Here is a 22,703-nt window from a genome sequence, read left to right on the forward strand (position 1 = left end):
ATAAGCGGCAATCAGATCCCTCAATCTCTTCAGGCAGGTTGAAAATACAGAGATTGTATTGTCTATTACGGTTTTCCAATTCCAGCAATTGAGTACGCATTGGTACTATTTGACTAACCAAGGGTGTAAAAGAATCCAATTAATTTTTATTGTCCTGAATTTTGATAGCATTATCAGATACTTTCATGGACATAGAAGCCATATCTTTGCGAACATTGTTTACTTCAGTCGCAATAGTATCTGTATTCATGCGCAGCGCTTGAATTTCCTCCAAAATTAGAGCAAGTGACTGTTCAGAAGAGTCAATAACGTTAGATTTAGATGGAGTAAGCGATATCTGCTTTTTCCTTTTATTAGCAGCCAAAGTCTTTTTTCCATCTTGAGGTGAAAAAATAACCTGTTGCGTCAAATAAGTACCAAGTATGAAAATACACCTCAAAATGTTATAAATGTGAGGGAAAAAGGACGTAAAATTCCCCAAAAGCTCTTCAAAAGGACTGGTGCAGCAGCTAAACTAGGTCGTGGGTGTGACCAGGCCCAAGCCAGGCCCTCTCTTTGTAAGCACTCCGCCCCCTATGCAGAGCAAACCGGCAGAGGCTGGAGCAGAGGCAGAGGAGAGGAACCAAGGAGCCAGCTGAAGTACTTCCCCACAGCAGAATCGCCCGAAAATCAGTCACAAGGTAGGAAATAGCTATAACAAGCAAGCGCCGCTAATAAATGAAGATTCCTGACAGGTAAATTGTCGTAAATCGGCTAATTAAGCCGGTAAACTCACGGAGCTCCGGTGGCGGTGGCCATCTTGGTCGACGCGCTCGCGCAACACTGACATATTTACTTTTTAACAGAAAAGGAGGAGGTGCAGTTGGCGCAGAGATCTGTTCACAGTAAAATATGGGGAAAAATAAAATTGTATGCAAAGCATTCATTTAAATACTTATTTTAAATGTAGAACACATGTTTAAAAAATGCTGCAGCACTACTTTATTTTGAAATACGCTGTTAAAAAGAATTATATTTAAATTATTTTTCAGAAGTTTAAATTAAAGAATAAACACCCACCTAAAGAAAAAAATTGGGGGGCGGAGATCTCTTCATGTGAAGTATATGGGGAAAAAAGTATATTTAACTCAAAAATAAATATTATGAATATTTATATGAGAACTATTAATGTAAATTTGTTTTATATACTTATTTTAAATTAGGTACATTTTTCAAAAATGCTGCCGCAGTACTTTATTTTGAAATGCGTTGTTAAATAAAACACATTAAATTGAAATTATTTTTCATAGGTTTAAAGTAAAGAATAAACTCCCACCTAAAGACAAAAAATTGGGGGCAGATATCTCTTCATGGTAAAATATATGAGGAGAAAAAGTATATTTAACTCAAAAATAAATATTAAGAATATTTATATGAGAACTATTAATGTAAATTTGTTTTATATACTTATTTTAAATGTAGAACACGTGTTTTTAAAAATGCTTCAGCACTATTAACTTTAGTTTGAAGTACATTTTAAAAATGTTTTAAAAACTAAAATTATTTTTCTTAAGTGTAGAATAAAATATAAATTCCCACCTAAAGAAAAATAATGTTTATATTAGGCCTCCTTATTTATTAAAAGCAATGTATGGAATTAACTACAATTAATATAGTTATATTGTAATAACACTATGGCTACATTAATTTAATAATTCAGAATTGGGTACTAAAACACTTTACAAATAAATCATAAATATGCACTATTGTTATTTTTTACCATTATATCATATTTATATTTTTAAATATTTAAAATAATTTATTTTAATGTAACATAGTTTCATATGGGGTTTTATTTTAATTCCCTATCCTCATTATTTTCTGTGTGAGAGGGTTGCAGTACCTGTGGCTGGCAATGCGTGGTCCTGGACTTACTACTGTTTTTTAGTCGAAACTTACACTCATATTTTGGAACTGAGCAAAAAGTAGTAAACTTACTCAAAAGTGTAAATTACTCAAAAGTGCAGTTCCACACGTGGTCATTTTACCACACCTGAGGCAGTGCCATTGATATGGGGGCAACAAGCTCTGCGTAAACTGTCACAATGCACACTTTTCCCTGTGCTATTTTATTATTGACCACTATTTCAAATGTCTAATTTTTTACTTTCTGAAGAACTAAATTAAGGACAATTTTCCATAACTGATTACTAGCCAAACAGTCTCTTTTTTACTAATGTTTGGGTCTCGTGGGCATATTTAGATTTCTCCTTTATCAGCACTTTAATCCAAGACCTTTAATTTATCAGTGCTTCTTACAGCTCTCTCTCACCCTGGCCAAATATTAGTTCCAGATCCCCTTTATCATTTGAATAGTGAAGTTTGGGGTGACAGTTTTTTTTCTCTTCTTAAATAAATGACTTTTAGTGGCATAACTCGCAATGATAGAAACCCCAGCATAATACGACGAGGAGTCCTTTACATTTCCGCAATGTAGGCCTTAACTAGTCAAACCTTACCATTTCTGCTAGCATTCTACCTCCAAAATACTTAGGGACAAATTAGGAGTCTGGCAGTCCCCAGACTGCCAGACTCATGGGGGAGAGGCGGTCCAGCCACTGCCGCACCAGCTGTCCGACCGCCCAATTACAACTTTGCCAGCCAGACCACTATTGCACCACGACAGCAGCCAGGGAACTGCCTTTCCCTGGCAGTGGCCAGGGGCTGTGTAATATGCTGGTGGTACCACTGCAGCACCGCCATGCATATTACAAGTTTCAGGACTGCCAGCGATGTCATGGAGGTCTTTCCTCCATGAAAAGGCTGGCTGTCCTGAAACAAAGGGGCCCTGCAGGGCCCTCTGCGACCACAGGTTTGGTGGTGCAGGAGTGGGCCGCCAATGTGGCAGTCGTTTCCGCACTGCAAACTCGTAATCAGGCCCTTAGTCAGTTTCTAGGGCCTGCGGTCTTAATGACTGTATGGGCCTGACCTGCTTCTACTCTTTGTTGGGCCATGATTTTAATGCCAGTGAATTTTGATTTCCTGCCATTTGCAATGGAGGCAAACTAACAGCCAGGCCCCTCAGGAGGTTCTCTCATCTACGGCTCTATTGCGAGGGCTACAGGGTCCTGTGTGGTACCCCTGCATACAACGAGTGTCCCTCAAAAAGAATTCTAGGTCATCCGACCCTTAGTCATGAACATTACATAGAATTGATTTTAGTTTATGTGCCTGTGGATCTTTTTTTCATTATCAGAATTACATGAATGAAATAATTGACTGCTATACTGCAGCCTCAGATCCATCCAGAAAAGTGCCTCTCGAGGTTGAGATCACATTGCAATGTTATATCTTATGTTTCTCATTGAAAACTGTCTTCAGAAGACAGTAGCTGTGTGTATATCACAACAAGGACTAATTTAAGATTATGGTAATTATAATTCACAGGTGCGGGCTTCTTTGCTGATTAGATTTAAGATAGGCTGCCGGGGACGAAGGCTGGCCAATAAATTGTGACAGCAACAGATAAAGAAGCCCTTAATTTCTTGAATTATTCACCCTATGCCAGGACAATAAACTGAGCCAGCAATTGATTTTAGGAGAATATAGATACAGCGAGACAAAATAAATGTGATAAGATTTAATTATTTACCAATTGAATGTACTTTGTGAAGATCCTTTGAAGACAGGATCCAACGCATGACTTACAGATGCCCACTGCAGCCTATGCAATGATGGACCCGCGCATAGTGATTCGGCACTTACGGAAACAGCGAAGCCAACACTATGACTCAGCACCTTAGTTAATAGCCACGTCCAACCAATACTATGCTGCAAATGTATATGTATTTATTGCCCAGCGACAGGCATTTGGACTTCAGGAAGAAGATCCAACTTTTTTATTTTTCCAATAGGTATGAAGATAAATGACATCACTGCTGCGCTACATTTTCTGGAAATCCACACTCCCATCATTCCAATGCATCCAAATGATCAGACCAAAAATACCGAAAAATGACTGCAGAAGAGAAGTGCAAACACAGGAGTAATGGAGACTAGAACAACTGCTGCTCCCTTGCTATTCAATCAGCAAGGAAATGTGCTGGCTACGAACAGTACTGGATTCGTAAAAATAAATAAATAAATGAGTGCATGGACCAACGTTTTTTAGGTCTCGCCTGTCGATGCGCATGCGCATCGAGCAAGCGAGACTATGGGGGCTTATCCGCTCTTTATCCAGACTGCAAGGAATCGTGGCGATTCCTTGCAGTGCCCGTGACTTTTAAGCTCAATGCGCATGCGCATTGAGCTTAAAAGCGCGTGCACATGGCCCCAGCCGCCTGCCTTGCCTACTCTCCCGCCCCCTCACTTCCTGATTGCACGGCCGCTAGGCCGTGCCTCCCCTACTCCTCCTCCTACTCTCCTCCCCTCCCGTCTGTTCCCGCACTCCTCCCACACCCCCGCTCCGCCCCCTCACTCTCTCTGCCCGCCCGCTCTCCACTCTATCAGGCAGCCAGCCGCACTCCTCCCACACCCCCGCTCCGCCCCCTCACTCTCTCTGCCCGCCCGCTCTCCAGGAAGTACTGAAGCATGCTCGGGTGAGCCAGAAAAACACATGTCGGAACAGTTCTCGACTTCCGATTTTGGGCGGTGCACTGCTGACCTTCATTTACAGTTGTATATTGCTCGAGCTCGGCACAAAGGCATTGAAGTGCTTTACATGAGCACTATATTACATTACATTACATAATTTCAGAATCATGTTTAAGGCATGGGGCGATGACTCGATGGATGCTAAGCGGATTTTCCCTTTGTCACCGTGCTTTTAATGGGCAGGACGCCTTCCTCCAATCAAACGGCGCGCTCACTTTTCAAGACAGCCGGGGAAACCCCAATCAACCTCTTTCCACCGCCGCCATTCTCTGATTTTACTCCCAAGGTCCAGCCGCACTCCTCCCACACCCCCGCTCCGCCCCCTCACTCTCTCTGCCCGCCCGCTCTCCAGGAAGTACTGAAGCATGCTCGGGTGAGCCAGAAAAACACATGTCGGAACAGTTCTCGACTTCCGATTTTGGGCGGTGCACTGCTGACCTTCATTTACAGTTGTATATTGCTCGAGCTCGGCACAAAGGCATTGAAGTGCTTTACATGAGCACTATATTACATTACATTACATAATTTCAGAATCATGTTTAAGGCATGGGGCGATGACTCGATGGATGCTAAGCGGATTTTCCCTTTGTCACCGTGCTTTTAATGGGCAGGACGCCTTCCTCCAATCAAACGGCGCGCTCACTTTTCAAGACAGCCGGGGAAACCCCAATCAACCTCTTTCCACCGCCGCCATTCTCTGATTTTACTCCCAAGGTGCTCCGTGTCTGAAACAAACACAAGAAATTGCCGCCACTTCATTACTAGCGGTTCACACTCAACCTTTCATCCTAAATGCGCACCATTACGCTGGGATATATATATGTCAATAAAAACGAAAGAACTGCTATCCCAAAACGAAGACACCCGCATTAACCCATCCATCACTTACTGGACATGCTTTGGCCCGCTAGTCGTCCTTATGGTTACCGTCCCATCCTTAATATATGCCGTTATCTATTTCAGACCCTGGTATCATTTTTGAACACGTAAATATGTCTACACGTTTTTCATTTCACAACTGTTATTATCAGCACAGTAATATTCAAGGGCAGTGTTACAAGTTCGCTTTTTTATCGAATGTATATTTTAATGCGGCCTCTTCTCCACGATCTTATTTTATCCTCTACTCCACTGTAAAGCGCTTTAACGTGGACTTCACACGATCCGCGCTATACATAACCGGAAATAAATACATTAAAATAAACAAGGGAATGGGTAGCATATAGGGCTACCAGTTATTAATGCCCCTCTACCACCTGCCCCTCCCCCGCCCAATTGCTTCTCTCCTTAAGAGAACTCACTGCACAGGAAAACAGTGCCAAGCCCCCCAGGGGGCCTGCGTGCGCGTGCAGCAGCTTTCATGCCAGGCCCAGGATGACACGCCTTCCTCCAATCAAACGGCGCGCTCACTTTTCAAGACAGCCGGGGAAACCCCAATCAACCTCTTTCCACCGCCGCCATTCTCTGATTTTACTCCCAAGGTGCTCCGTGTCTGAAACAAACACAAGTAATTGCCGCCACTTCCTTCCCACCATTGTCCGCATCAGCGCTGCTGGAGGGGGAGGGCTTCTGCCCTTAAACCCCGCGTTTCTTCACATGTTACTCTTCCGCAGCAGCGTTTGCTTGTCAACGTACATTGGTTTATTTCTCAGGAAATACTTCAAGGGTGTTACTATCCTTAATTTTCAAAACAGGGCATTTCTGGCACGAATTTTACATCCTGGCGTGCACCTCGACGCACGGTACAAAAGGAGTGTCTGTGGCCCAATAACAATTATTCCCATCAAGTATACCAATATAGACACCCCCATTACAAAACTGTGGATGTCACATTCCATTTGACTAGTATTATTACAGCACTGCGAAATGTACATGAGAAAAAACACTGTTTACCGCCTCACAGACTGCATGTTACAATGACCCTACATGTCTTCTAAGAGTGGGAGGCCTCTTCAAAGGGAGATTTTCTTACTGCACACATTTAACCCCTTGCATTCTGGTTTCAGTTATGTACCTTGATTTAAAGCAAATACATTTATAAAAAAAATACCATGGTATAAACCATATATGCAGAGTGTAATAAGTCACAATACCTTAAAGCTATTTTTGAAACGCATAGAAACAACTAAGTATCATACCATTATCGGCACTACAGGTCTTGTGTTGCGGATTGAGTTTCCTTTTAGAGGAAAGTTTGGTTCTGATTTGCATGTGTGCCAACTGGGGCCTCTGGTCAAGAATTGTAACTTCTGTCATTGCACAGAGCCCTAGAACTTTGGGTGGGCTCGCTCACATGGCGGCCATCTCGCAGCTCGGCTAGCCACGCACCCCCAATGAATCACCGAACTTAGTGGAGAATGAATCAAAATAGAGTGGGACATCACAAGAAAAACACACTCACACTCACGCAACGTCAAACACCCGAAGCCTCACACCCCCTAACGCTCACACCGCCTAACGCTCACACCCCCTAACGCTCACACCCCCTAACAATCACCCCCTAACCCTCACCCCCTCACTCTCACCCCACACCCTCACCCCCTCACCCCGCCCCACCCTCACCCTCCACCCTCACTCACCCTCAACCCCTCACCCTCACACCCTCAACCCTTCACCTTCAACCTCTCACTCACCCTCACTCACCCCAGCCTCACCCTCACTCACCCTCAACCCCTCACACTCACTCACCCTCAACTCCTCACCCTCACTCACCCTCAACTCCTCACCCTCACTCACCCTCACCCTCACTCACCCTCCCTCAACCCCTCACCCTCAACCCCTCACCCTCACCCTCAAACCTTCACCCTCAACCCCTCACTCACCCTCACTCTCACTCACCCTCACTCAGCCTCAACTACTCTCACTCACCCTCAACCCCTCACCCTAACTCACCCTCACCCTCACTCACCCTCAACACCTCACTCACCCTCACCCTCACTCACCCTCACCCTCAACACCTCACCCTCAACCTCAACCCCTCACCCTCACCCTCACTCACCCTCACCCTCACTCACCCTCACTCTCACTCACCCTCAACCCCTCACCCTCACTCACCCTCAATCACCCTCAACCCCTCACCCTCACTCACCCTCACCCACCCTCACCCTCACTCACCCTCAACCCCTCACCCTCACACAGTGCAATAGGTCTCGGAGCATTTGAGTTACAGCTTTTAGAATTGTTTATGGCTTTTTTTATTTGTAATTCTTTAGCATTGGCTACAGGAAACAAAAATGCTAAAGATTTACAAAAAAAACCCATAAACAATTCTAAAAGCACTAACTCTAATGCTGCGAGACCTATTGCATTTCCAATGCTTGTTCTTAGAAGCCCGTCTCTGACACTGTTGCATTGCTGAATGCAAAGACTGCCAAATTTTGATCCTATCTCATTTATTTTTCTCCCGCCATGCTGCACTTCCTGTTTCTTTACCTCACTCTTCCACGGTGGTCTTCAGCACTACTTTTCCTTTGTCACTGTTTCCCTAACTTTAATTTCCTCCTTCTATCTCCTTTTCTTTCTCTTGCTCTAGGTCAAGGTCTGATGATGAAAGATAAGCCCCTATTTCCACCAATGAGTGCCAGAGTCAACCACTTGCAGTCCCTAGCACAAATTAAGCACCGACTATAAAGAAAACTGAAGACACATCGCATTCAAAAGAGGAATAAAGTCGACAAACACGTTTCATTTCTGGAAGATATGTATGCCATTCGCCGCTTGTCTCCCTCTGCTTTGTGATGTTGTGGAAGATATGTATGCGATGCACTGCGTGCCTTCCTCTGCTCTGTGATTGGTTGTCGCCTTCTGTCTGTGGTGCTGTAGGTTGACCTGCAGATTATTGTTCTGCAGGCTTTATCTTTTTTCACAGTGCTGGGTATCAGAGCAGATCTTCACGTATGGGGAGACAGAGCCTCACTATGTCTGGCTGTGTTTGGCATGAAGGACAGATACAATCAGACAGTAACCTCTGCCACTCAATTACACGCAATGCAGAAAGGAAACGGCTCCATTTAGCAAAACATTGATTTCCACTGGGATTTGTACACAGGCCACCGCAACCAGCGAGCAGGCCTGGACGACACGTCCTGGAATCCCATCCCAGCAATCACTGGGACAAAGCTTACAGTACAATAATCAAGGAACGCGAAGAGGCACAATGCGAGCATATTAACTATAGAATAGCACACCTGAATCTGCTTCTTTGTTGAGAGTACCTGGATATGACTACTGTACACTTCACAATACGGTGCAGAGACCCCCATAACCGTGCTTTTATTGTTCGGCCTTTAAATATTGAGCGGATTAAAGTATATTAAATTAAGGCATAAGTACATTAAAGTAAAACATTTAAATGATTTAAATCAAAGTATATTGGAGCAAGAAAAAGACAGAAAAACGCAAAAATATTCTTGATCAAATATTTTATATGCTACTTTTTCTAACAAAACTTCACTTTTGGGTTCAGTTGGTAAACCGAGGTCTTGTGAAAATTTGACTTGCCTAGTGAAAAGAATGATGTACCTTTGTCTACACCATAAGCTTCTTACATGCAAGACCTATGCATTAACAATCAACTGCCTCTTAGAGACAGATACTACCTGTGAGCCTGCAATCCATTTATACAAGTGACTCTAATTTCCTTACGTTCGAGTTGTGGCATCTCTAGTCACTTGTAATAAGAAAATAACATAGCTTCTCCTCTGTAATTACTTATTACAGGTGAGTTGCGACGTTATGATTCCTCTTGCTAGAACCAGCAGCCAAGGTGAATGGGAGGTCATACACATATTTACATGTTAAGTTTAAACAATGAAAAAAGACAACTGGCCTTTCCTTCTTCTGATCTGTTTTTCTAAACTGAATGGTGATCAGCAGAAAGGTGCAATTGAATTTTTATTTTTACAGGAAAGAGAGAATCTCTTTGCATGTTTCTGTTCTCTCTGAGCTAGAGCATTTATTAATCTGATTTACATTCAGGTAATTCTAATATGTTTTTGCATAAAAATACCAAATGCTTTTTGGACGGTTTCACAGTACAGATTTGCTTTTATTATTTTTATCTTCTACCATACTATCTCTTCCATACGAAAGCACAAAACAAGATTTGGGGGGAGTGAATGTTTGACCATTTATTATAACCAGGGTAATATCCTCTGCTGTTCATTGTAAGTATATTGCAAGACATCTCAGAGCTCCATGTCGCAGTAGAAGAACTTTGGGCCATATGTATGAAGGCAATTTTGTGATCGCAAATGCTGAAATTCCTACAATTTCGACGTTTGCGATCGCAAAATAACTGAGTGGTATGTATGAAATCAAAACAGCCTCGCAAAATAAGGAACTGCAAATTTGCGATTCCCTATTTTGCAATTGCATTTAAGAAATCGCAAATTGCGATTCCTTAAATGCAACGTATGATGCCCAGAAAAAGTGCAATTTGGCCATAAAAAATCGCAAATTACCACCAACTTCAAGTTGGTGGTAATTTGCGATTCCTTCGAAAAATGCACTTTTTTCCATTTTCAAAGTTCCATGTGGCGCACATACATGCCCTTAGGGCATGTATGTGCACCACATAGGCACACGTGCACATTTCAGGGGTGCAACAGGGTGTCCTTTTGACACCCTGGCACCCTTGAAATTGCATTCTCAATTTGCGATTCTCTAATTGAGAATCGCAAATTGAGAATGTCTTCCCATTCATTCCTATGGGCCTCTAGGCCCATAGAAATGAATGGTGAGGTATTCCTTAATTACGAATTGCAATTTGTGATTCCCAATTAAGGAATATGTAGAATTTGCAAAATTATTTGCTAATTCTACATACATAGGGTTTTGCGATTCTCAAATAGCGATTCGCAAAAATCGCTATTTGAGATTCGCAAATTGCAATTTTCATACATATGGCCCTTGGCCTTTTGCCTAGTTCATCCGTATGGTCAAGGAACTCCTTAGTGACTTGAAATAGCTTTATATTGTACGGAGTGGTATTTTATTTAATACATTCTTGCCGGGATGGGCAGTAATATTTCCTACCTCTAAGAGGATAATGCCAACACTCCAGTATAACATAGGTGTGGGGGAGGTTCAGTGTTTTAGTCTAAAAATCAGACAGATGTCTCCTCTCTATGGGTCAGCCAGAACCCCATAGACGTTCCCATACCTATGGTTGTCCGAAAAACTGCCCATGATTATTCCAGCAAAGGCAGTTCTAATTGTGAGCGAGTTTTGACCTTATCATGAGAGCGTTTACAATGCCAACAGACTCTGAGGGGTTGCCATGTTTCCAAATGCATGCAGAGGACTTTCATTACAAGAGATTGGCCATCAGCGAAGGGATCTGCCAGATGGATTTCACTGTCATCGGAACACACTGCCTGTCTCTGCCCACTATTGTACAATGGACAGTCCTATACCAATTAATTGATCATTAGTGGGTGTGGAAAATTCATGCCATGGTGCATAATTATGTAAATTGCAAATCTGCAATTTTGCGCTATCTTTGAGAGAGAAAAGCATCGACACAAGAATGCATCAAAAACTAAATTACACCAAAGCCACAGGTGCATCAAACAACAGCCACTCACATTATGGGCATTCATGTTGTTCCTTCACTCCCCCACTATAATTTTGCCACAACGGTGGTGGAATTATGCACCATGGCATAATTGTCTACCATTTCTCGTGTCAAAGGAACTTGTATGCTATTTCACTGCAGGGGATAACCAAGGCCCGCAATCGTACTCCCGGGCCAGTATCATGATGTGCTGCACTGGCTTCACACAAAGCTGAGAGCCTGTTGTTTTTGCATTTGAGGGGCCTAAAGTTCATACACATAACTAGGAATTTGTTGACAAAGCAAGTCTAAAGTTAAAGCATAAGCTCATGAAATTTTGAGTTATAGATACAAAATGTATGTGCAGTGCAGCACTCTGCTCTGCACTGAACCACTGCACCTGATCATGAACAGTCCTCTAGCTCACCAGCAGTAGGTTGATCGAGCCCAGAAGGCTTACTCCGGCAGATGGAAGCCGTTTAAGATCTCAGATACAATATGGCACACTCATTTCAGCCAGAGCTTTTACTTATAAAGACAATAATGCGTTTTTGAAAGTAGGAAAAGTAGGGAAGGTATTTACCTATTTGTTTTATTTACTTATTTGCTTAGCACATCATCACTCATAGTTTCTAGGGACTATGGGGATTGCTTTCAGTAAAAGAAAGTGGAGTTCATTGAGAGGATAGCCAAGATTTCAATTTTTTCTTGAATTTTAATAAATTGGGCTTTGCGCACAGAAGTAAATGCAGAGAATTCATATGCCTTCGACTGAGGACCAAGGACCAGTGAAGAACTGACATCTGAGCGAGCAAGAAGGGCAATTCTATGTCATTTTCTGTAAGATAAGGAAGGACAATTATTATAGTAGTATTTATGCAGAATTCATGTTACTTTAAGTGTGATTTATTGTTGGATTGATTGCTTGCTATAAGTGAAGACAAGATAATTTTTTCTTTAGATTAAACAGTGTTTTAATTATTTCATTTAGTCCATATTGTAGGCGATTGATTGATTTCTGTGGTAAACCATAGTAAATGGTTTTGTTATAGTCTATTAAGAGTGAATGTAGATAGGGCCACTTACGTTTTGCTGCACCCTTACACGTCAGAGAAACCTTATTTTTAAATATACCCAACCATATACTCTAGCCTAGACTAGCTTTATTAACGTGAAAGTGAAGCATTCAAATGTACTCCAGAAGTGTATTCACTGTAGAAAACTAGAAACTCATGAACGTGTGCACGTTAATGTTTAGCTTGATCCTAAAAACATGTCGTTTTCATTCACAGCTATAATTTTGTCTCCCGTCTTATTGCATTTATCTGAAACATATTCCATATGTAACCATGACAATATTATTCATTTTGAAGTTATTTTGAAGTTATATATGCACACATAATTATGTATTCAAGGTACACATTGAAAATGCTTGATTAAATTGAGCTTGAATAGACCTTTAATTCTTAACATGAAATGTATTTTTCCTTGCTCTGCATGTTCGTTCTTTGCAGGTGTGCTCTTGTGATTTCATAGCTAGAGAAAGGAGTATTGTCTATTAGAGATAGTGAGGCCTGGGAAGAGAAATATTGGCAAGAGCAGGATGATTTAATGAGCAGAAGAAACCTCCTATTCATCATTTAACAGGAGTGAGGTCAACTTGGCAGTTCGAGTTCTGTGGGATGGGAAAAGCAACTGATATTGCAGATGCACACTGTGAGAAAGAGAATAAATTGGGGGGTTGGTGACGTGTTAGGAGATATGGATACTCCTGGAACTTTTTGGTTTTAATTAGTGTTCACACTGTTAGACTGTACGGCAGATTCCTTTTGACTCTGAGAGGTACAGACCTCTCCGCTGCCTTTTGTTGTGGAAGAGGTGTGGCGCAGCGGCCAGGGTGCCTGACTCAGGACTTCGGGATTCATGGTTTGATCCCTGGTGGCGGCAGCAGGTTAGCCCAGCACCATGTGACTCTTGGCAATAGCGTGCTTAATCTCCTCGACGGCCCCCAGCGCTGGGACACCACTTCGGAGGTAGCTGTGTGCTTTACAAATGCTGGTATTTTGTCCTTGTAAATGAGTAGCTTTATGCTAAGCACTGATTTCCATCTTCAGAAGACTTCTACTGAACGCTTCCCTATGCTGACAGCTTCCTTCCTTATTTCCTGAATCCTTTGAGACCCTCTATTCTAAACCATTCTCATTTTAGCGTAGAGCCTGGATTAGATGACACTCGAACATGGTAATGTTTAGCATGGAGAATTGGAGTTTCTTTAAGGGACGCCTATTCCTGTTTCTTAGTATCTGTGTTGCTGTGGCTGTATACTTTGTATGCCTTATGTTGCTGAGACTGAACCTATTCTGGCATTACAGCTTGTGGGTTATGATTCTGTATCTTCACAATGTAATCTTGATATGCACCTATGTTGGGTTGATTACTAATTTCCAATAAACCTACTACACTTTACCAAACAATGCTTGGTCCTCGTTGTGTGGCCAAATGGGCTTCAAAAAAAGTTAAATTGTAAGTTCATTGTTAACTCCCTTGCTGTCAGTCAGCCAAAAAGATCCATTGGATGAAGACTGACCTCCACTTCCATGTGCAATCTAATAGGCATTAGCTATCATTACTTTATGGCTAAATTATAAGAATGTAAGGGTATTCTTGAGAATTGTTTTGGAAGAAGTAAACTTTTAATACTGTAGAAATGCGTTGTTCCTAGGTAACTGGGTCGAGAACAATGTCTAGAATGCAGATGTTTGTCGCTGGTAAAGGGCAGCTGCCCAAAAATAATTACCATAGAATGTCATTCCAGCTAGAGATAATATTAAACTTTAGGAATATTTCAGTTTTTAAAGCATTTACTCTTAAGACGTTTTTTGTTATTCAGTCCTGGGTAAACTGGTTAATGTCTGTTGTGGCTTCAGCAAAATTACAGGGTAAATTAAACACAAGCTGAGATTAGCACTCCTTAGCACTCGTATTATCAATGGTTAAAGTTTCACATGTACGTAACATATATAGTATGCAAAATAATAAACACAGTTCTCTTTTCTTTCTTCTTGGTTATTCAGTTTAATTTACGTAGATGTTCCAAACTGATCCCAACAGCCTGGGAGCCGTTTGGAATATCTCTGTAAATTAAACTGAACAACCGAGAAGAAAGAAAAGAGAACTGTGTTTATTAATTTGGATACTAAATTTAATACGAAAATGTGAAACCTTAACCATTGATAATACAAGTGCAAAGGAGTGCTAATCTTTCTTGTAGGCTGAGGCCTGTCCCGGGAAGTCTGGTGGTTCTCCTCACATTTTAGCACCGTTAGTTGAATTTTTCTTATTTTAAATACCTTGTGTGATTCTTCTATGTGGCGCCGTTACACCTATACCTAATACCACTGTTCGGGGTTTTGTTTTGAGTTAAACACAAGCTGCTTTTCATCTGCATAAAGGCATATTTTAGTATCAAACTGCATTGACAAATGAGAAAGAAGACAAAGGTATAAATTAAACAGAAGCAGGGAGAGGATGGATCCCTGCAGGGCTCCCCAATTAATGGGAGTTTTTAGAAGGACAAACTGCTGCCTAATAATTGTTTGAACCATTCCACCAAGATGGTGGTAGTCCATTTGAAGACAGCACCACCTATGGGCATGTTTCCACATCCATGTATCAGAAACTAAATACCCTCTCTGGCCTTGTCTACCATTCTGCCCAGGTCATCCACTACTGAGAGGACCACCAGCCATCACCTTGGCCTGACCTGAAGCCTCTCTGCATGGGGGCTCAGGAGGTTTTTTCCATTGCCAAATGTTTGAAGCTGGGAATAGAATACTCTCTCCATCAGTATGGACAGAGAAGACAGGAGGAAAATGTTCTGAAATCTCCCGGTTGTATGGGTCCAGATAAGGTTTCTTTGGGGGAAAAAACATACCAGAGGCTTTTTAAAACACTCAGAAACTACAACACTTCATAAGGAGTAATTAAAAGTATTCAGTATATAAGGATTAATGGCCGCTTTTTGTTATTTCCAGCAGTGGTCTGTTAAGGGGTCACTGGAAGATCTGGAAGAGGGGCTTTTGTGGCCAGACTGTTATAGTCAGTGGGAGAGAGAGAGGTTTAAATTCTATTGAGTGTGTGGATAGTCCTGGTACCTCAAATTTGGGAGTTCTACTAGCTTGTTTAACTAAGTGTTCTTCTCTAACAATCTAATTTTTTTGGGTAGAAGAAAGTTGGCTAGATTGTTGACTCGTACTTCTGAATGAAAAATATCATTATACTGTGCATTCTTCACAGAGTTTACTACAAAAAAAGTTGTTTGAATATATTGTGAGCATTCAAATTTTATTTTAGAAATATTCTCTTTAGGTTTTCTCAATGAAATAAGTGGGATCTTACATAGTTGTTTAGTATAGTTGATTTTATCAATACTTATATGATATTTGCACCAGGGTCTTTCTAGTTCTTCTAGTTTAGTTTAAAGAAAATTCAGTTGTACGAGTACCACTTGACCCCAGTGTGCTTTGGTTCAACACTTATCTCCCAGGTGGGACCGAATGTATTTAGGGCCTGCTCAAGCTTGCTGTAAAAATCTGATCATTACTTTTGTTGAACTCAACCAGGCCTGGGCATAGTTTGCTGAATTTTGCTAGGAAGAGCTCCGCGAAGTGACAAAAAAACTCGGCAAGTGGTGAAGTGCTGTGCGAACTGCTGTTCGCACTGTTTTTTCTGCAGCTCTCGCTCACAAACTTACAGTTCGCAAGCACGAGCAGGTTAAAAACTCAGCGGCACTACGCAGAGTGGAGTTTTCTGCACTCTGGGAGCTCTGCGCAGCGCGGAGTTCAGAAAACTCCACAAACTCGAACGGAGCGAGTTCACTGGCCAGGCCTAGTGTGAACGCCTGGTCATTTCTAGCAGTATCCATCATTTTTTTGTCAATATCATCTGGGAGAATATTTTCCCATGGCCGGATGGAAATTTTTTGATGTTGTGCTGCTTCAGCTTTGAATGGATTGGTAATACACATTTTAAAGACCAATAGGCAGTGGCATGAGCAAAGGTGTGTGTTTTGTTCCAGTATTTTAATAGTATTAGAATTGGAGAAAATTAGAGTATTTCCAGCTATATGAGTAGGTTTAGGCATGTTGGCCACTTGAGTTACATTGAGAAGGTAATAGTTTTAAAAACTAGTTTTGATCCAGCTGCTCAGCCCAGAAGTCAAAATCACCCAAAATTACTAATGTGTTGCTGGAAAGTCGGTTAATGGTAGGGGTAAGTATGCACCTACCACTAGTAAGAAGGCCGCTAACACAGTATAGGGCCCAGTAAAGATATCAGTAAATTAGCCCATTGCTCAACCGATGGTAGATGACAAAGAGATTTGTACGAGTACCACTTGACCCCAGTGTGCTTTGGTTCAACACTTATCTCCCAGGTGGGACCGAATGTATTTAGGGCCTGCTCAAGCTTGCTGTAAAAATCTGATCATTACTTTTGTTGAACTCAACCAGGCCTGGGCATAGTTTGCTGAATTTTGCTAGGAAGAGCTCCGCGAAGTGACAAAAAAACTCGGCAAGTGGTGAAGTGCTGTGCGAACTGCTGTTCGCACTGTTTTTTCTGCAGCTCTCGCTCACAAACTTACAGTTCGCAAGCACGAGCAGGTTAAAAACTCAGCGGCACTACGCAGAGTGGAGTTTTCTGCACTCTGGGAGCTCTGCGCAGCGCGGAGTTCAGAAAACTCCACAAACTCGAACGGAGCGGAGTTCACTGGCCAGGCCTAGTGTGAACGCCTGGTCATTTCTAGCAGTATCCATCATTTTTTTTGTCAATATCATCTGGGAGAATATTTTCCCATGGCCGGATGGAAATTTTTTGATGTTGTGCTGCTTCAGCTTTGAATGGATTGGTAATACACATTTTAAAGACCAATAGGCAGTGGCATGAGCAAAGGTGTGTGTTTTGTTCCAGTATTTTAATAGTATTAGAATTGGAGAAAATTAGGTTAAGAGTATTTCCAGCTATATGAGTAGGTTTAGGCATGTTGGCCACTTGAGTTACATTGAGAAGGTAATAGTTTTAAAAACTAGTTTTGATCCAGCTGCTCAGCCAAGAAGTCAAAATCACCCAAAATTACTAATGTGTTGCTGGAAAGTCGGTTAATGGTAGGGGTAAGTATGCACCTACCACTAGTAAGAAGGCCGCTAACACAGTATAGGGCCCAGTAAAGATATCAGTAAATTAGCCTATTGCTCAACCGATGGTAGATGACAAAGAGCAGTCAGGCCTAACTTAGGAGACAGGAGTGTAAAACATTTAAAAAGATCAATATATCAAATAAGTAAGACACAACACACAATAAAAAAAACACCAATTTATAACAATAGGAAATATGTTTATGAACAAATAGACACCAAAATGACAAAAATCCAATCTAGGGAACCAGATATATGAATTTTATAGATTACCACTACAGAGTGCCTAAAAACCTATAGTTAAGAACTCCCTTGATTCTCTTGAGGTTTGACCTATCTCAGAGTGGGTGGCAATCAGAATTCAAATTTCTTGGAGTAGAGTTTGGGTTACCCCCAAACTGATATATTACCATAAAGGACTTGAGGAAATCCTCAGATAACCTGCCACCGCAGATCTCCCATGGATGAGATATGTCAGAAAAACGTTCTCCGAGTTGGGTTCGGCAGTTATTTGATAGACCCCAGGGTAGCTGTTGTTCTATCTCAGTAATTGAAATAAAATCATTGCTTGGATCCCACAACCTCAATAAACTTCTAACCTCATCAACTTTGGGTATACTAACAGACTCATTTTTAATAACAACTAATTTTTTTGTGAAGAGACTTTTTTAGATGATATAGCACCAAACCTGGCTAGGAAACTTTACATTCGCTTCAGGTATGGCACTTTGCCACTCTGCACCTTCACCTCTAGATGGGCCAAGTCAGACGATTGTGTCGCTATTTGCTGCCCACCTTGTAGACATGAGCGAGAATCCACAGCACATATGTTGTTTTCCTGCCCGGCATTAAGTAGGGTGAGGGCCAGGTGGATATCACAAATTTGTAGCCGTTTAGGTGTCAGAAGGCACTTGGAGGTGTGCAGAATTCTCCAGACAGATTTGTCTGCCCCAATGGTGTTTGCAGTATCAAAGCTTTTAATAAGCATGTATTTTTTACGGAAGAAAACGGGAGTAGCTGTCAAATCAAATCAATAAGAAATCTCTAGACAGATTTGCTGGCCCCACTGGTAATTGGAACACCGAGGTCTATATAGAGTATTGGGTTTGCATGGAAGAAAGCAACCAAATTTGATAAACTAGGAACTTTTAAGGTGTATGATTGATAATGATCAATTGATTTTAATATTTTGAATCATCTGTATTGATGCTAAGAAATTCTGTGACATACCAATATGTTTTAAAAGCTTCTATTTATTTTAAGGTCATAAATGTATTTTAAGATTATGAATGTATTTTATGATAAGGACTGTTTTATGATCATATATGTACTATGTCTCTTTTACTGTATTTTTTATTACCGCAATAAAGAGTGTTGTTGATATGAAAAACCTATAGCGCCCCTTTTTGACATCTGGTTTTGCTTGACCAGGACAAAGTCAAAGTTTGAGGCGCAGGTGATGGAGCTCTGGTCAGATAAACTAAGCAGGAGGCCCCTGTCAAAATGCTCCCTTCACACATAGAAATATGTTCTGGAGTTTTTTCGTCTGACATCGCTCGTCCCTCCGCAGCAGGCCAGACTCGGTGAGGGTTCGCCGGCTTGACTTTACGTGAGGCCCCGGTCAAATCCTGTAAGTCTGGAGTTCCGCAGCTTTCAGTGGAACAAACCTGAAATCCAACTGCCTCGTGGTTGAAGGTAGTCGACTTGGCTCTTGATGTCAGGTCAGTCACCTCATGGAGCTTTTTCGCAAACATTTTCCAAAGTTCTGCAAACCTCAGGAGGTGCTTCCCAAAGGGATCCTTGTAGGTTCCAAGGTTCCAAAACACCCATCCAAAAGTCTGGAATCTCATGGATGATCTCTGAGATTTCTGGACTACAAATCCCACAATGCACCTGTCCAAATCCTTAAACGTCCACAGGATGCAATCCAGGATGCTGACTCTTGGTGGAGATGATGCAGGTGGGCTCTGCTCAGTCCTTCTTCTCCTTTCAGTTGCAGGCAGCAGATCACCATCAGATAACTTCTGCTCTGGCCAGGCTACTAGTCACCTAATAAAAGCAGCCTGTTTGGGCTCACTGTGCCTCTGGATTCAACCTATCCTGGCTGATGAAAAGAGAAGCCCCAAAACCGTTCATCCAGGGAGGACCTGGCATGGCAGTTCAGGCTGGACTGTTCCCATGAGGCACAGGGTCAAGACGGATTTGCATATTGCCAGGTCTAAACTGGGGTGGAATGGTGAGCAATGGAATGATGGATTTAACCCAGAACTATTGACTGAAGGTGAATGTTTTGATTTGTTCTGCATTCCATCCATCAATTGTTTGTCTTTGGCTTCCTTGCCTTTAGTGCACCGGGTATGCCCAGACGTGGGTCCTGGGCTCACTGTGCCACTGGATTCAAGCTTTCCTAGCTAATGAGGAGGGAATCCCCAAAACCGGTCCAAGTATGCTTGTTTCCAGTCCAGGGAGGACCTGGCCGGGCAGGACAGGCTGGACTGTTCCCATGAGGCACAGGGTCAAGACTGATTTGCATATGGGCAGGTCTAAACTGGGGTGGCGGGTGAGCAAAATAATGAAGGATTTAACCCTGATCACTTGACTGGGGGTAAATGTTTTGATTTGTTATGCATTCCCTCCATCAATTGTGTGTCTTTTACTTTCTAAAAGTGGCACTTTCAAGCACACAATTTAAAAACCATCCTCCTAAAAAGATGTGTTATTAAATTTAAAGAGTCTAAACTCAATTTCTCTATCTTGTCACAATGGAAAGTCATATTTGTAAGATGTTCCAAAACAACTCCCATGGTAGCCTATGGGACAGATAGCCTTTCAATAGTGAAAAACAAAATTAGCAGAATTTCACTATTAGGACATGTAAAGCACACCAGTACATGTCCTACCTTTTACCTACAAACTTCCCTACCCATAGGGGTAACTTGGGCCTACCAGAGGTGAGGTTCTTCTGTTTCTGACTTCGTATTGTATTTAGCCGCCATTTTGTGTCTTGTCGCCATTTTGTGTTGCCCTCACTCAGGCAGCACGGCGAACGGAGTGTTTTTGCTTTTCTCAGCTGCTACGTGTATCTTCTGTTAAAAAGTAACCCCCTGCCCTTGTTTACGAAACCGATGTCAGGGTCTGGCCGAGGGTTGATTGATCCCCGTCTCAACTGACTATTTGGCTTCTTCTATTCTTTCCTTACATTATCTTATCCGACTGGCCTTCGCTATTCTCTCGTTGTATTCTCTTGTTACACAACTATCCTTTGAGGCACACGAATACGTCCTGCCACCTGCAAATTGGATTGTCGGTACTAACACTGATTAATTTGTGGGGAGGGGTGACACACAGGGTCTGAAAGAAGGGCGTATTTGGGACACCTGATAGCTTGTTTTTCAACTTTTCCTATTGGCTTGCTTTGTATGTACTGGGAGTAAACGTTGTAAATATGTGTGCTATAAAAGATTGTGCGCCACGGACTAAAGTGGCAGTCTCCTCAGAATATACGCTGTACGTACTTCTGGGACAACTGTGCTTAGCTGCAGCTAATAAACCTGGTTTTCTACGCCCAAGAGAGTGTCTTGTGTCTCTGTTCGACAAGGCAGGTGAACTCGGGGATTTAAGGCGTGCCCTGCACCGCCAGGCCCATAAGGCCCGGTTCTCCAATGGGGTGCCTTACATGTAAGTGAAGGGAAGGTTGACATTTCAGTTTAAAACTGCGTGCGCAGAAATTGCAGTGGCAGGTCTAAGATACTTTTACAGGGCTACTCATATGGGTGGCACAATCAGTGCTGCAAGCCCAATAGTACATGTAAAAGAGACAATGGTTCAGGGGTGGCCTAATAGGTCTAGGTGAGAAGAAGGAATTATTTGGTCTGGAAACTAAATCAAGGGGGAGCAGGACAAGTAGGGCAACATGTATAGTTTTAATCACATTTAAAACAGTCAATTTATGAAGATACGTTCAGGTGCTCACAAAAGTAACAAGGTGTGTAACGTGACTGAGTGGAGGTGAAAATTATACAAAATATCACATAAACAACAAAAACAAATTCACAGGGAATATATACAATGAAGCAACCTGCTAGCGTGACTATCAACATTCAGTCGGTGAGGCGGGAGTTGAGTCATAGTGAGGGAATAATTATAATAAATATTTACCAGTAATTAAGGAGAAATGAAGGGGTTGGCCGTGATTACAACCACTTCCGGGGCTGATAGGGATTACGTGCATGTGCTGTGGTTACTAAGGCGTGTCACTGTCTCGAGTAGTGTTTGTGTTGCGCGCAAGCTTCCTGGATGCCGGTACGGCAATGAAGTTAATGCTGGGGATTCCCTTTCGCCTTAGGGCCATATGTGGTGCTAGTTGGTGATTATAAACACATATTTAAGGGCCTCATTTATATTAGACAGTGGATTTAGCATTATTAGAATAATACAGCGTTAAAATACATAATTCCCAAAATGGATATGGGAATCACTCAGTCGGTGTCACCTGGTGCAGTATATAGCTAAGTATTTGTGGCCTGCACAGACTAGTAGGTGCGTGGCGAGACCTTAAATTCTATATTTAGTGTGTCCTTTCATTGATGATAATTTTAATAACATAAGGGTAAGGCAAGCATGCCTTGTAGGCTAGGTTAAGTTTTGTATAACCATATTTTATAAAAAACAGTTATTAGATATGTACAATATTCAAAGGGTGGTTAATGCAGCCATAGTAAAACGTAATATGTTGTCCTGAAGTGCAAGATTACCAGACATAGGTGTTCCACTCATCAAGAGTATTTAGTCCCTTTTCATTTGTTTTACAGTTGTAGATCCATTTGCATTCTAGACAGTTAAGTATGGATTGTTGGTTGCCACCTCTTGCGTTGGGTACCAGGCAATCTATTACCTGCCACGTGAAGTCCGTTTCAGAATGTCCCATTGTCAAAAAATGTTCCACCAGTGGTGCTGTGAGCACTTTGTAGCGGATGCGGCTTCAGTGTTGTGAGATCCGGGTCTTGACCTGCTGAGTTGTCTGGCCGATATAACGTAGTTGGCATGGGCACTCAATGCAAAATATAATAAAATTTGAATTGCAGTTGGTGAATAACTTTAGAACATGTTTACAATTATCATATTAAATAACTTTTGTATTCTTGGTGGAATTGCATGCCATGCAGTGGTCACATTTGTAATGTCCAAGAATTGTGGGTAGATTGAAACAAGCCTGGATAGTATTCTTTTTTCTCGCTGGTGTGTATGCTCTGACTAAGTGATCTTTAAGGTTTCGCCCTCTTTGAAAGGAAAAAGGGGGGGTTCCTGTAGTTAGTTCTAATGGG

The sequence above is a fragment of the Lissotriton vulgaris genome, chromosome 1_2, assembly GCF_964263255.1.
Source record: "Lissotriton vulgaris chromosome 1_2, aLisVul1.2, whole genome shotgun sequence".
Taxonomy (NCBI): domain Eukaryota; kingdom Metazoa; phylum Chordata; class Amphibia; order Caudata; family Salamandridae; genus Lissotriton; species Lissotriton vulgaris.